The sequence below is a fragment of the Scyliorhinus canicula genome, chromosome 5, assembly GCF_902713615.1.
Source record: "Scyliorhinus canicula chromosome 5, sScyCan1.1, whole genome shotgun sequence".
Lineage (NCBI taxonomy): Eukaryota > Metazoa > Chordata > Chondrichthyes > Carcharhiniformes > Scyliorhinidae > Scyliorhinus > Scyliorhinus canicula.
In genome coordinates this window covers 132,123,687-132,137,235 of record NC_052150.1, presented here as the reverse complement: position 1 = coordinate 132,137,235, position 13,549 = coordinate 132,123,687, and the positions used below count along the sequence as shown (strand labels likewise).

General features: G+C 43.7%; 1 protein-coding gene across 3 annotated transcripts in view; it reads left to right on the top strand.

Moving 5' to 3' along the window:
* Positions 1-13,549, top strand: part of LOC119966276 (tyrosine-protein phosphatase non-receptor type 3-like) — a 132,434-nt gene that overhangs the window by 48,840 nt on the left and 70,045 nt on the right. The window contains exon 1 of one of the 3 annotated variants that reach the window (XM_038797684.1): positions 7,688-7,896. The exons of the other annotated variants lie outside the window; for them this stretch is intronic. The gene's annotated coding sequence lies outside the window, so the exon portion shown is untranslated. Of the gene's footprint in view, positions 1-7,687; positions 7,897-13,549 lie in introns of those variants that run through there. 3 annotated transcript variants of the gene reach the window in all.

The following is a 13,549-nucleotide window of genomic DNA, read 5'->3' as shown; positions in this document are numbered from 1 at the left end:
CCCAGTTACTTTATTGAAGTCTACTTGTGACAATAAGTGATTTTTATTATTATCTCTTCTGTGCTCGTGCTTTGTACGATAACCATCAATGAATTATTGGCCACCTTCCTTTGCCGAAATCTGATTATCGGGTTCACTTGCTGCCTTAAAGCGGTATATTAATTATTGACTAATCATGACTTAAAAACTCTTTTAGACATTTAGTTTCAGTGCTTCATAATTCAGCACGCTTAAATTAAAGTACTGATTTATAAAAGTTGCGCATACAATTTTTAGGTCCATATTTTGTGCCCGCATTTCCAAAAAAAACAAGTCAGAATTTAGACATACAAACCTGCTGAGAATGGCATGGTATTAATCACCATGAAAAGGTAACTCTCTAATTGTCAATGCAGTACAGTCAGTATAGAGGATTCATTTTCCAGAGACACTCCTAGATAAGACAGCACTTTCATTTACACAACTTTTTTCTGTCAAAGGACTTTTCAAGGACAGTGCCTAATTCTCAGCTTTTCATTGGAAACATAGGTGGAGGTAAATTACAATTGGAGCTCATCATCTAATTCATTTTTAATGTTCTAATCTTATTTATTTATTACCATTTCAAACTAACATTAGTTGACTTTGAAGCTAATATGCCCTTTCCTCTGCCCTTTCTAACAGCACTGTCAAGGTAACTACATCACATAAACTGCAGTGGTTCAAGGAGGCGGCTTATCACCATCTTCTCAAAGACACTTAGGGATGGGTAATAAATCAAGCCAGCGACGTCCATTTCCCGTGAAAGAATTTTTTAAGAATGCACCCATATTCGGAAAGAAAATCGAGCTTGTGCTATCAGTTTGTAATGAATGCCAGTTCTATAACAAATTCACCATAACTCGATCAAACGGTCTTGGTATGAGCTGTTGTCAGAAATAAAACACTGCCCTGTCCTTCCCACTTCCCTTTAAATATCACTGAAGCAGAGATTTCTGTCTGCCAATTGTAAAAGAGAGTCTCATGCTGTGAAAGATTCTCAACCTGCTGTACCACCTTTGTTCATATTAGCGTAGGAGTTCATATATAAAACTGGTATCTTAAACTGATTAATGTTCACAATGCTGGAGACAGATTGTTTCTTTGCCAAATTGAATGCACAATGAACAAAACATGCCTTCATTAAACCTAGGGAAATTTAATATAAGCTTTTGCACCAAACCTGGAAATCAGGAAGTCAGCTGATCCCTGGCGAGTTTTGTACTTTATTAAAATGTTCATTTATCCTCAAAGAAAATGTTTAGATATATTTTCACGAATAGCATATAAGTAGTGTTGTAAAAGTTAACCTCATGTTGTTAGCTTGGCAAAACATATGTAACTGCTTCAGAAATATGTGATTGGAGCATAAGAACCAGGAGCAGGCCATCTGGCCCCTCGGGCCTGCTCCGCCATTCAATAAGATCATGGTTGATCTTTCTGTGGACTCAGCTCCCCTTGCCCGTCTGCTCACCACAACCCTTCATTCTTTTACTGTTCAAAAATCTATCTATTTTTGCCTTAAAAAACATTCAATGATGTAGCCTTAACTGCTTCACTGGGCAGGGAATGCCACAGATTTACAACCCTTTGGGTAAAGACATTCCGACTCAACTCGGTCCTAAATCTGCTCCCCCTTATTTTGAGACTATGCCTCCTAGTTCTAGTTTCACCCGCCAGTAGAAACAACCTTCGTACTTCTATCCTGTCTATTCTCTTCAGAATTTTATATGTTTCAATAAGATCCCCCCTCATTCTTCTAAATTCCAATGAGTATGGGCTCAGTCTACTTAGTTTCTCCTCATAAACTAATCCTCTCAACTCCGGAATCAACCTAGTGAATCTCCTCTGCACACCCTCCAGTGCCAGTACATCCTTTCTCAAGTAAGGAGACCAAAAATGTACACAGTATTCCAGGTGTGGCATCACCAGCACCCTATACAGCTGCGACATAACCTCCCTGCTTTTAAACTCCATCCCTCTAGCAATGAAGGCTAAAATTCCATTTGCCTTCTCAATTACTTGTTGCACCTGCAAACCAACATTTTGTGATTCATGCACAAGGACACCCAGGTCCCCCTGCACAGCAGCATGCTGCAATATTTTTTGCCACTTTAATAGTCCATTTTGCTGATATTCCTACCAAAATGGATGACCTCACATTTATCAACATGCGACCCCTAAATTTTCGTCCCCAAAACATGATTTTATGCTATATCTCATGTATCATGCGAGTCACTTTTTTGGAAATTAATGCCCAAACTAAAACTTCCAAATGGTATCATTGTCTGTGGATTCTGCAGAATGCATTCTGTTGTGAAAGCTGTTCGCGAATCGAACAGCTTTCCAGCTGGCTTGACTAGCGTTGTTCAGCCACTTGACGTATCCATTCATAAACAGGGGCTGTTTAGCACACAGCTAAATCGCTGGCTTTGAAAGCAGACCAAGCAGGTCAGCAGCACGGTTCGATTCCCGTAACAGCCTCCCCGAACAGGCGCCGGAATGTGGCGACTAGGGGCTTTTCACAGTAACTTCATTTGAAGCCTACTCGTGACAATAAGCGATTTTCATTTCATAAAAACAGCAAGTAAAACACCCGCGAATTCTGTATCGGAAAAAGACGGCCATGTATTGAATAAACTACCCATATGATCAGGAAGACAACCTGAACAAAGAACCAATAGTCGTTAATGATTTGGATACTACTCTACAGATTTTGACCACAGCATTCTGATGGGAAGATGTTCAGCCACTTGACGTATCCATTCATAAAAACAGCAAGTAAAACACCCGCGAATTTTGTATCTCGCGTATCATGCGACCCCCCAAATTTAGGTTACAATTTAGGTCTTCAAAAATCGCATGATACGCGAGTATATACGGTATTTATCTCCACTCTTTGCTTTCTGTCAGTTTACCAATCCTCTATCTATGCCACTACATTACCTGCAGTGCCATGCGCCTTTATCTTATGCAGCAGCCTTGTAGAACATAGAATTTGTGCTAAGGAAAAGGAGATTCAGATGAGTTTTGAGCAAACGTTTTTCCACCCAGAGGGTGGTGGAAATCTGGAACTCACTACCTGAAAGGGTGGTAGAGGCAGGAATCTGCAGTCCAAAGATGTGCAAGTTAGGTGGATTGGTTACGCTAAATTGCCCCTTAGTGTCCCAAGGTTAGTTGGGGTTACTGGGATAGGGTGGAGACGTGGGCTTAAGTAGGGTACTCTTTCATGGGCATGTGTTGACTTAATGGGCCGAAAGGCCTCCTGCAAATACTATTATTCTATGATTAAGCTTATACCCGGAAAACGATCCAAGCCGAATACCCTCATAATCCTATCCAGACTAGCCCCTGGGACCCTGACATACATTTGCGTACAGGGACACTCGATGCTCCATCCCCCCCTCTCTATACCTCTCCACCCCATTGAAACCCTAAGCGCTATCACCAATGGCTCAATCACTAATGCAAAAAGCAACCGGGACAGCGGACACCCCTGCCTTGTTCCCTGATGCAAACAGAAATATCCTGAATTTGTATTATTCGTACGAACACTGACCCCGGGAGCCCTGTATTATATCTTAATCTAACCCACCAACCCCGGCCCCAAACCAAATTGCTCTAACACTTCAAAAGGTATTCCCACTCAACCCAGTCAAATGCCTTCTCGGCATCTGCAGATATTATCACCTCCATTTCCTAACACCTAGGGTGCATCATCACCACATTTTAATAACCTCCCACTATTGGGACGATAGCTGTCAGCCCTTCACTAATCTCGTTTGGTACTCACTTATCACCCCTGGCACACAGTCTTCCATGCATGTTGCCAGCACCTGGGCCAACAACTTCACATCTACGTTCAAAAGTGATATCGAACGACCCACACTCGTCTGGATCCTTGCTCTTCTTTACAATAATCTAAATTTATGCTTGCGTCAGCGTGGGTGGGATCTCCCCCCTTATTTTGAAAATATTTTATTCCAAACACACTCAAACACGTCAACGCAACACAAAATAAACAAAGTACATACAATTTGTTCAATTTTTCCCCCTTTTAATCCCCAACTCAGCCTGCGACAAACAATTCCTCAAACACTGACGAAAACGGCCTCCACTCCTCCAACCCCTTAAATCCAAACTTTATCTTCTCCAGCTGAAGAAATTTGTAGAAATCTCCCAACCAAGCTGTGACCCCGGTGGTGCTGCCAATCTCCAGTTCAATAGTACCCTTGGTTGGGCAATCAGAGAGGTGAAGGCATCAACCTCTTTCCCCTCCTGTAGCCCCGGCGCCTCCAACACCCCAAAGATCGCCACCATAGGTTCTGGCATCATCCTGAGCCCCAGAACCCCTGACAAACTCGCAAACACCTTCCCCCCCTCTTCCCCCCCCCCCCCCCCCCCCCCACACACCAAAGCTACCCAATTTTTCACCCACCAAAATATGTGAACATGGTTCGCTGGCCCCCTCCCGCAACTCTCGCACACAGCGTCTACTCCCGGGAAGAACCCACTCATCCTGGTCCGACTCATATGGACCCTATATACCACCTTAAACTGTATATGGCTTATCCTTGCACAGGGGGAGGTGAGTTGATTTGGTGCATTATCTCACTCCAGATTCTTCACCCTACCTCGACCGCCAACTTTTCCTCCCACCTCCGCTTGATCCCTTCCACTAGAGCCAACCCCTTCTCTCCCAATTACCCATAAATATCCCCAATATCCCCCGCCCCCCCCCAATTTGGGACCAACAACTTCTACAACAGCGTCTATTCCGGCAACCGAGAAATCAAGGGCAGCACCCTCTACCCAAAATCCCGCACCTGCCAATACTTAAACTCGCTCTCCCTTGGCAACTCAAACCTTTCTCACACTTCCTCGGAACTTACCCTCAACAAACAAGTCTCTAATCCTTGCTATCCATTTCTCCCGCCATCTTCCATACATCCCATCCACCCCTTTTGGTGCAAGCCTATGGTTTTCACCCACTTACGTCCTGATTTCAAGTGCCTCCTCAACTGATTTCAGATCATAACGGAAGACTACACCACTGGGACGCTCGTATATTTCCTCTGGGAAAATGGCAACGGGCCAATTCCTCAAACTCGTCCCCCTACAAGAGTCCTCCTCCAGCTGGACCCAGTCCAACCCCCTTACCCCCACCATTGTCTCATCTTTTCGGCATTCGCTGCCCAGTCATAATGCAGCAGGCTAGGGTACACACGATGACGATCCACCCCGGCCGTCTTATCAACTTGTACTGCGCCATGAGTCTCCTTCAACATCCTGGGCCAGAGCTCTCACTGACTTTAACCGGCTTTGACACCCCAAACTGGGGGAAGAAACAATAACCCTCCATTTTCCTCGCACTTTAGCCATCAAAATCCTCCATTAATCGGGTAGAAAGGACAAAAACTAACACCTCCAGGCAGGAGCCACTTTGTGTGCAATCGTTCAGACCATGGCCGCCACTGGAAGTCAAGCTCCCGCTTATTAACCAAATCATTAAACATTGCCACAAGGAGAGGCCCCAACTCGGTAGTGAACTGTTTATAAAATTCTGCTGGGAATTAATCCGGACCTGGGGTTTCCCAGATTGGATCGGCCAAACACACCTCATCATCACCTCAGCCCAACTGGAGCACCCAGCCCCTGCACCTCACTCTCCTCCATCACCTGAGAAATCTAAGCTGTCCAAGAACGGCCTCGTGCCCGAGTCTCTTTCTCCCCCCCCCCCCCCCCCCCCCCCACCCCCCACCCACACACACACACACACACACATACAAGCTCAAACTCCATCTGGAGCTTTTTCCTCTCTTTCAACAACTCCCCCCTCAGGGGCCGCCAAGTACCGCCAATCCATTTCTAATATGGCCTCCACTAACCTCTGCGTTTCCAACTGGTCCACCTTATCTCGATAAGGTGATGATCGAAATAACCTCCCCCTAATTACTGCCTTCTGTGTCTCTCATGGCATGGAGGCAGACACCTCCTCGCTCGAAGCTCAACATAAGTGCGTATAGCCACCCCATACCTCTCACACACCCCTTTATCAGTCAACAATCCCACATCCAGCTTCCACTGTGGCAGTTTGGAACCCCCCCTTCTCTACACACAAATCAATGAGATGAGTTCATCAATGAGATGAACTATATAAAGTTCATATGGAACTTTAGGTAGACTGCACTTAAGAATATTGCGTGCAGATCAGATTTCCATACCACAGACAGAATGTTGAAGCACCGGAGAAAGTGCAGAAAAGATTTGCAAGGCTGTTAACTTGTGTGGGTGCTTGAGCAGGCATGGGCCTTTTTTCCTTTTAAAAAGAAAAGCCGAACAAGAAACCGGGTAGAAATCTTTATAAAATTATTAAGGGAGCTGAGGATAGATGTGGTGAAGCTATTTCCACTTGTGGGTGAGACTAGAACAGTACGGCATAAATGTAAGATGAAGAACTTGGGGAGAATTGCTTTAAATGGGTGGTGCGAATGTGAAACTAATTGTTGTATGGAGTGTTTAAAATGGTATAGATACAGGAGAGCGTAGGCGTGACGCACATCTGAAGGAGAAGGAATATATGGATGTTGGGCTTGGGAGGGAAAAAGCAGTTAAAGTTGGGGGAGGCTTGCGTAGAGTATGTACATTAGCATGGCCCAGCCAACGTCGCCCACATCCCATAAATGATTTAAAATGTTAACTAAACCAGTTGGGCCTAATGGCCTGTAGGTTCTATACAACCACTTTTCGGATTAACCTCATTCCCTAATTTAATTACATCCTTTGTTTTTAATAAATCTAGAGTACCCAATTATTTTTTTTCTCAATTAAGGGGCAATTTAGTGTGGCCAATCCACCTAACTTGCACATCTTTGGGTTGTGGGAGTGAAACCCATGCAGACATGGGGAGAATGTGAAAACTCCACACGGACAGAGACCCAGGGCCAGGATTCGAACCTGGGTCCCCGCCGCCGCAGTCCCAGTGCTGTCCACTGCGCCACATGCCGCCCAACTTAATTACATCCTTAAAAGAATTACAGTGCATTTTTCAGACATGACCTATTCTGACTAGAACCATTTGATACCTATGCTTTTGAAGATGCTTATTTATAATAATCTACACAATTTTCTTCAGGCTTTTGCTGCACGCTTTAATATTCAGTCCTTCCATTTTCTTCATAACGTTTTACTAAATTCATTATCGGCTTATCCCCATTTCGTTTATCAACAATCCTCTTGACTAATACTGATGTGAAGAATCTATTTGATATGTCTACCATATTCTAATCATCTCTAATTGTTTGCTTAATTTATCCTTCCCCGCCTCTCGCCGATCGTTACAATGTTCTTAAGATACATTTGAGTCCCTCTTGTTGCACTGCCATGTACAATACCAAAATACATAATACCATAGTGATACATTTGTTTAATCTAAAGATCTGAAATGCTGATCTCTTAATTATATAACAAAAAGACTGAGAGTATCCCCTTAGGAAATTGTACAACAATTTGATTAATTTTATGTGTTACATCAGTGTACTACAAAATTAAATAAACGGATTTATCAAAGTCTTTTCCTATTTCTGACTCTTAAAATGTTTACCAAAAAACTCTAGTAAACAGTTGCAGATGAAGGATCAGCAAGTAAAAGTAGGTGGTGTTATAGGACTTTTGTGCACTCACTACGTCACAATTGGATTTGATCCACCTGGCAGTGACTGTGAAATCATATCAAGTTTGTGTACCTATAGTCATGTGAACAGGAAACTGAGAATGTGAAAGTATGTGCAGAAACTGTGGCGTAGTCAGAAAGATACTTAATCTCTCACCTTGTTTGTGATTGCCCTTAAGCCTGGCTGCATTTCTTCTGGAAAACAGGTTTGTTGCAATCCAGTTTCATCGTAAGCACAAAATGTTATATGCCTTGTAGACAAAGCAGCGTATATATGCCACTATATAAATTCTGTTAATTAAAACATGTGCTTGTAACCGATCTATTCACTGACTTTTTGGTTTTTTTCTTTACAATGTTTGCTTTTAAGGGCAAGGCAAGTGCTAACATGCAATTGATCAGTTCTTAGGTACAGTATCAAGTCCTTGCAATACATGTGTGTCCATATATTTCTTTGTGCAAAGCTATTCTTACTCCACAATTACTGGTTGCAAGAAAAAATAAGATGGGAAGACCACAGTGAATCTTTTCAAATGTTCTTGGTGCTATCCTACTGAAATCTTTGTAGACATATTTCAGATTGTACTGTCCCTACAAAGTGATGCAGATTGCTTTAAAAGGTTTCTGCCTATTCTACAATTCTGTTCATTGGTTAGTGGGGGGGGGGGGGGGGGGGGGGGATGGGGGAGGATTGGGGTTGTTGTGGGGGGGGGGGGCAGAGGTGGTGAAAGAGAGAGGTGGAAGAACAAGCAATTTAACATTGATGCATGTCTATGCAAAAAGGCCAAATTACTGAATGCTGGATCCATACCCCAAGCATCATCCACCATAAACAAAATGTGAAATTCGTGTAATGCATCACCTGTAATGAGGACTTTTGGGGAGAGAGATCAGAAACTAATAGTGCTTTTGACGAATGCTTTGGAGTGTGTTTACAATTATTTTACTGAAACTTGTCCTACTGCACACTAGCAGTCTTGCAATGAAACATCTGTATAGCACCATTTAGCCCTTGATCCTATCCCACCATTCAATGAGATCATGGCTGATCTGTAACTAATCTCCATTTACTCACCTCTGCCCCATATCCCTTAAATTACCTTTGGCTAATAAAAATTATTAATCTTAATTCTATGTTTTTCTGTTTGTGAAAGAAAGTTCCAAACTTCTCCCATTCTGGGAAGAAATGTTTCCGAATTTCATCCCTGAAAGATTTGGCTCTAATTATTTGCTTGGCCCTGAATTTCTCAAAAGAGCAAAATTGGTTCCTGTCTGACTAGCTTAACTGTTATCTATAATATCTTGAAAACTTCAATTAAATCACCCCTTAATCTTCTAAATTCCAGGGATTGCAATCCTAGTTTGTGTAATCTCTCCTAATGGTTTAGCCTTTTGAGTTTTGGTACCATTTCGGGAATTGTATGTTGTACTCCCTCCAAGGCCAATAGCTATTTCATAAGGTGTGGTGTCGTGAACTGCTCACAGTATTCCAGGTGTGATCTAACCAGAACTTTGTCTATCTAAAGCATGACGTGTACCCCTTTTATTCTAGTCCTCTAGATATAAAGTCCAGAATTCCATTAACTGTTTTGATTATTTTTTGTATCTTTTTTTTAATGATCTATCTGCCTCACTCCCCAAGTCTCTTGAGCTCCTACCATTTGTAGTTTTTCACCTTTTGAAAGTTTCCTGTTTGATCCATTTTTGGCCCAAAGCAGATTACCTCACATTTGCCTACATTGAAATTCATTTGATACAGTTTTGACCACGCACTTTATCAATATCTCCTTAATTTTACACTTCTGTCTACATTGCTTACTTACAATGCTGGCTATCTTTACATCATCATCAAATTTGAATATGTGGTTTTTGGTTCCATGATCTGAGGAGTTAATACAGTAATTATTTGAGACCTCAACACCAATCTTGTGGGATACCAGTAGTCACATTCTGCTAATTCGATTACCTGCCCATTATCTCTATTCTGTCTTCTGCCTCGCCAGTTTCCTAACCATGTCAATATTTTGTCTTCAATTCCATTACATTCATCATTAAATATAAATCCATAGACATTTCTTGCCCACTACTTTGATCACCTCTTTGAAAACTTTAATCAAATTCATCAGGCATGCCCTACCCTTTGCAAATCCATGCTCTCTCTGAGCACATTTTCAAACTATTTAGGCACCCTATCTTTCATTTTAAATTCTAGCACTTTCCCAACAACTGACTTTTGGCTAACTTATCATAATTTCTTAATGTGGTTTCTTAAACAATAGAGTGATATGCACAATTTTACAAACAAAAGGAATAATTCCAGGGTTCAAACTACACAAATTTATCCTCAAGCTCCCAAAAAGTCCTGGAAAAGTCAATCACGGGTGTGACGAATAGAGGATAATATGTGGAAGTGACAGAATAGGTGAGGAGCTGCTGCTGCAATCACAGACTGTTTCTCTCCCACGTTTGCCACTGATAGACTCAAGTGCATCTTACCAGCAAACTTATCAGTAGCAACCGTGGGAAAGAAACAGCCTGTTAATCCAAGAGCAGCATGTGAGTAGAATAATACAGGCAGGCTGAAAAACAGCACGTCAGACCCTGACCAAAGGGAGCATTTCCTGGGAAGCAGTAAGCAGGACCCTCGCCCTGGGCCCAGCCAGACCGAACCCAGAGCCAATGCTATTTAACCGACCGAAAGAGGGAGCAGCAGCCAGACCCGAGGCAGCCCTGGTCCCACACTCTCCAAATCACTTTGTCCTGCCTGTATCGAGTTGGCCAGCTCCAGAGCCAGTCACAACTTCTCGGTCTTGGTGGTTCTAGAATCACAACCAACAGCAGCGGCAACCTCCATTTAGGAGATGGTGGCAGGATCCAAGTACTTAATCCGAAGCAGCAGCAGTGAGACACTCCGGACCAGTGAGAGAGAGGAAAGAAACAATCTTCAAGGGGGTGAGATAAAAAGAGAGACAGACAGGCAGATAAACTCCAACCTAGGGACAAGAGAGAGACACAGACTTGGGTGTGGTGGGGGAGAGGGTAGAGAGAGGAAGAATGAGAGCGACAGACAGACTCTTAAGGGGGGAGGGATTAGGAGAGAGAGAGAGACTAACAGACTCCAAGGGGGTGAGAGAGATTGGGAAGTGGAATTGGTGAGTGGAGAGGGAAGAGGGTTGGGAGGTGAGGTAGCTGAGCTAATGAATAGGGAGGGAGGTGGGTCTGCTCTTTTACAAATCTTTTAGGTTTTTGCCTATTTTAAAAGCTAAGGTTATATTTTATTGGCTCAGTGAATTGATATCCCCTTTTAAAATTTCAAAATGACTCTTAACCATGTTATTTATTTGTAGGGTCACTGTGCATGTTTTATATTGTAATTAGTGCTGGAATCATGGTCTCGGTTTAATCTATTTTATAACAATGGGTAAACGAGCGCACTCAAGTAGACTTGATATGTTTGAGGAATCCTTTATGTATTCTTTCTATATTAATCCAATAAGATTAATGTAGTAAATGCCCAGTTGAATTGTTATGGCTTGTTTAAAATTCCTTGCAAGTTTCTTCCATCCTCCCTTTTTGTAGCTCAAACTATTTGTTTTGTCACTTTTTACTGCTGTTTATATCTTTACCACTTGCCAGGATCTGTTTTTTTTTGCATTTCTGTATGCTTTTTAGTTTTATGCTTCTTAGCTCTTTCTTTGTCCTTGACTGTCTTGCAATAGTCACTTACCTTGTATGGAATGTCTCCCTTTTATTTATCCCCTAAGAAATATTGGTCGCATTTCTAAGTGTCATTTTGGGCACGATTGCGGGGTGTTTCTCAACAGCTGCGTTGGTGAGATCGTGGTCTGCGTTTAATGGCATTTAGTGTTGGAAATGAGCCCCCACGAGCTTCTTGCCATGACTGGCCGTCCCACCATCTGATTCACTGGACTGGTGCCTCAGCAGCCACTAACAAGCGGGAGCTGCTGTTAAACTCTCCCTCACTACTCACTCCAGTCAACACACAAGCATGGCAGCTCCTTGCTTTGGGGATGCTTACCTGACCAGGCTTCTGGAGGCTGTGGAGGTGAGATGGGCATTCAGTTTCCCCAAGGGGGTCAGAGGAGAGCCATCAGCAGGGCCACTAAGGAAACAGTGGCAGTAGCTGTCAGTGCGAGCGGATTGACCAGGAGGACTGCCGTAAATGTCGGACGAAGACCCCAATGACCTCCACCGAGCAAGGGTAAGTTACCACCTCTCTCCTGACCCACCCTCCCCTCAAATTCCCAACCCCCTCCAAATCCACCCTCCCCACATCTGATCTTTGCACTTGTTCCTCAGCACCCCCTGCACGCACCAGCACAACTCCTTCATGTCCAGTTGTGGTGCTCACATATGCCACCTGCCATTGACATCCCCCTGAAGCATCAAGCAGGCGGCTCACAAAGCCCTCTATTTGTCCCCGCAGGAGAAGATAGCCCACAGTAGCCGTGAAAGGGTTAAGACCTGGGGGGGCGGGGTGTACCAGAATTCTGAGTCCTCACCTCTGGGATTCAGGAGGGGATGTCAGCGACAGTCTAGTGAGTGCAAAGGTGATTAGAGGAGTCTCAAAGGCTACGGGTGCAGGAGATTATGCTGACAATGCGTGGCACAGAGGCCCATACTGCTAGGTTGGCAACCATCAGCGTCTTGAGTGGTGGTGTCCAAGGCATGGCTCAGTCTCTGACGACCATGGCTGAGGGCCTCAACATCATGTCCCAATTGCTGCGGAAAGTGTCCCAGTCGCAGGTGGACATTGCCGAGGCACTCCAGAGTCTGTCCCAGTCTCTGAGTGACATGTCCCAGATGCTGGTAGACATGCCGGGGCAATGCAGAGTATGGCCCAGTCACTGAGGAGCATTTCTGAGGGCGACAACACCATAGTGCAGACAATGGGGAGCCACCAGAGCCAGATGATGCAGAGGCCTCTGGAGCTCACTCCAGCTGCCCCTCTGCTCATGGAGACTGCCAGGACTCTACAGGCACTGTCAGGGTGGAGGAAGCGCTGGAAGCTAATCCAGGGTCTGCCACCAAGGAAACAACGGTGGTTTCCAGTTCTTCCGAATCCCCCCTCCTGATACCAGTGCATCATAGCATTGTAGAATCCGTATAGTGCAGAAGGAGGCCATTTGACCTATCCAGTCTGCACCGACCCTTCAAAATAGCGGCCCAACCTCCTGCTCGATCCCCGTAACCCTACCCAATTTTTGGACACATAGTTGCAATTTATCACAGCCAATCCACCTAACCTGCACATCTTTTGTCTAACTACTGCTAACCACTGTGCCATCATGCAGACCTTCTGCTTTCAGAGATCTATGGACAAACACACTAAGGTCCCTTTGTTCCTCAGAAGTTTCCTAGTGTCATGTCGTTCATTGAATACTTTCTTGTCACATTACTCCTTCCAAAGTGTATCACCTTCCCTTTTTCAGGGTTAAATTCCATCTGCCACTTATCTGCCTATTTGACCATACCGTCTATATCTTTCCGTACCAAGGTGCTTCACCTACTGTTAACCACCTGGCCAACCTTTGAGTCATCGGCACTGATTACTTTCTGCAGTTATGCCCTCCAGAGTCAAACAACATTTATTATTTAGTACAGAGAAATAAGATCGGAAATAATTTAGCAAAAATAGTTGAAAGCGTTGGAAGCAGATTAAAAGCTTGAAAAATTAGAAGATATTATGTGTGAAAATTAAAAAAGTATCCAGGAAATTGCGCAAAGTTGCTCAATCTGCATGGCTGTGAAGTGTTGAACAGCCTTCTTCTGAGCTGTGAAATTCTGTGTTCTTTACTTGCCAGCATTTCAACAGTCTACTGACAAATACCTGTTTGG